Source organism: Schistocerca cancellata, chromosome 4 (genome assembly GCF_023864275.1).
Source record: "Schistocerca cancellata isolate TAMUIC-IGC-003103 chromosome 4, iqSchCanc2.1, whole genome shotgun sequence".
Classification (NCBI taxonomy): Eukaryota; Metazoa; Arthropoda; class Insecta; order Orthoptera; family Acrididae; genus Schistocerca; species Schistocerca cancellata.
The window spans coordinates 425,252,155-425,255,339 of NC_064629.1; positions in this window are offsets into that span (position 1 = coordinate 425,252,155).

Below are 3,185 nucleotides of genomic sequence, written 5' to 3' on the forward strand. Positions count from 1 at the left end.
TAAGGGAAATGATCCAAACACTAAAGACTGACAGGTCGGTGAGCTAAGGCAGAAGGATATGTCAGGGGCAAATTCATTTGCATGGATTTTTAGGGCGGTATAACCCATCCACTAAGAAGTAACAGTGTAGGTGGCGACTGTCTGCGATTCCTGTCGACATGTCGCCTGGAGACTGTGGCACTACAATTCAGATCGAAGTATAAGAGGCACTAAGATGGCTGCTGTTGCTGGAGGAAACATGGACATTGATAGTGTGCATGTTGGAAGCTCTGTAATATTGGTAGAATTGTATTCTAGAGGTATATCGCAACTGAATAACAATGATAACTTCTCATGAAACACAATGCTCTCAGTGAAGGCACTGATACCATTATGATGTTGCATATGTTGCACAGTGATCATTGAAATAAGATAAAGGAGATTAGGATGCGTAGAGGGACATATTGATAGACAATCAGTCGGTATTGTCGGTATTGACGAATTGCAGATATCTCAGATTTTTTTTGTGCAGTCCTCGTATAATAAAGGTGCAGCTCTAGGGAGTCCATGGCCATTAAAAAATCTATATATTGCGTAGCGATCATAGAGGAGATTAGGGTATACGCAGAGGCATATAGACATTTTTACTTGATAATTACGTATGTGACTGGAAAAGGAACGAAGAAATCGAAATTAATGCTAGGATACAGTACATACTGTGCATTGGTTTGCAGAATACCTGTTTTGAAGTAGACTTCTCTCTATAGCAGGGTTGCGACTCTGGTAAGCTGCAGTGATTTGCAGAGTACTGAGAACTGGCAGGCATTGGAGCTGAATGTAGATAAATGTAACTAATTAATCTATAATATCTGAAGAGATCTACTACTGTTCTATTGCGTAGCTGACCACAAATTACTAGAAGCAGTACTAATAGTAAAATGTATCTGGACACGAGCATCCACATGCGATAGAATTAGCTGGGGTCTGTCACTGGGCAGAGGATGTCTCTTGCTTGTCAAAATCATGCGGATTCAAATGCTATATATTAAACACTGGAAGATTCGTGAGAATATGATAGTAGTGGAACAAGGGTGGTGCGGCTCCACTCTGTATTGTTGCCAAATTTATTCAAGATGGCAGCGATAGATATGGCTATGTCTCAATGGCGAGAAGTTCAAATTTTGGAGGGAAGCTAGGTCAAACTGGCTATCTCCACTAACCTAACCCCTCCCCTCCCCATTCCCCCCTCCCCCAGAAAATGTTGGAAAGCTCAAATTCCACACCATAGCTACTTGCACTTACCTAAGAAAATAGTGGGAAAATAGGTCACTTGGGCTACCTCCACTAAGTCATCCAACCGCCACCTCTTCCTAGAAATTGGAGGGAAAAGGACTGAGCCTGTGCTGGATAGGATGGACATAAGTCTTTATTTTCAGTCTTTATTCAAACAATTAGAGGCAGTACCACCATCAAGTGTGTTCACCATGAGGTCCGGAGTCCAACTGACTTAGAACACACTACTGCCACCAGAGTGCACTCTCATCCCATGGCGGTCTGCAGGGGAAAAATGGCAGGAAAATGAATCAACCTGTGCCAGGCTGCTGGAGAAAGGGAGGAGTGTACTTTGTTTATTTTCGAGCAATTTGCTTAGTGACGGATTTGACATAGTATATTTATCACACTGATACAAAACACTCGCCCTGATGTGCTTGGGGTCACAATACACAGCATAAAGACAAACAAACAACTCGTAAACCACCGAAATAATGCAGTACACTGATGTGCAAAGACGCAAACAACTACTAAATTGCAAAAATAATGCATGTAAAACACTCTGCAGACGCTCATCAACTGTCGAAATCCTGTATTGCACGGTCTACAGACATGCTCGCAAAATAATGCAACAGACACACAAACAACTTGTAAACTGTAAAAAAATAATGCATGTGTAACGCTATTCAAACATGTGCACAACGCTTAAACGCCCGAATATTGTTTAGCATACAAACATTCGGTGCACGTAAAAAACGCAACGTATCAGCGAACTGCTCCAATGCATGTACGTGCTTTGCAGGGCCAGCCGGATACAAGCCAGCACTATCACGCCGCTGCCGATGGCAGGTGAGAGTCGTGTCTACAGTTAGAGTTCTTCGACTGTTATACTGACGTCACATGTCTATTTAAACAAGTGCCAAGTCACCCTCTTTAGTTTGCCCACATGTTCACTGTTGCTAGCGCGATCCCTCTCCCTACCTGTGGTCCAGCGAAGACCTAATTGCCGAGCGACTCACCCTTGCAGAAGCTGCAGAAATCCGTTCCTTTGCTTCCCAGAATAGCTACATTGTTTCTAGCGATCCTAACGGGACATGCAGGCTCCGACTAGGCGTGCATGCGTGCATACCTGTCCAACGTGGCTGATGCATCGTCACGGAATGTTCGTGCAGCAACCAGGACCTGTTTACGAAAATAGCCCAGAATAACACCAACTGCATTGTTCCCGATGGTGCTAACGAGACATCACGTGTTATCTTCCTGGAAAACATGAAGTCCTGCTGTCAACATACGTCTCAGAAACGTTAAACGTTCTCACTGCTAAAAGCCTTCATCATCTGTGCACAGTTGCAAAAACACCATTAATCATAAAAGTAAACTTGTTGTTTGGAAAGAGAGCATTGTCTGAGCACAGAAGGGTGGGGGGGGGGGGGGGGGAATCAGAAAAATTATGCAAACAGAATTTGAAGTACTCTCCTACAGAAGAGAAAAATGGCGGGATTTTTCGATATCCTGGAGATCTCCTAATGCCACAGTGGCGGATGAGTCTTTCAACACTTGCTTTCTAAGAACTCTCTGTAGATACCTTGCCTCCATCTTGTTGGAATCAGTTTGTAGAGACTCCTATGTTCCAGTAGAAAGGATGTCTTGTGAATGAATGGAGCATTATGATTGGCTTGTATTGAATTTACCTACTGAATTACTGACACCACAGGTGTGGAAGCACTGTCCGCCTTTTTTTTTCTTTCTGCAGACGAGACATTCAGCAGTAAAAAACTATTTTGTAGAGATCACCATATCGCACCGACAATTAAACCTTGCGAAGTGGCCTACAGATAGTCAAATATGGGAAGACTCTTAATCAATTAAACCGCTCTGTCACTGAGGGCGGGAGCTTGAATATTAGAGTTTGAAACTGATATCCAACCCGGCAA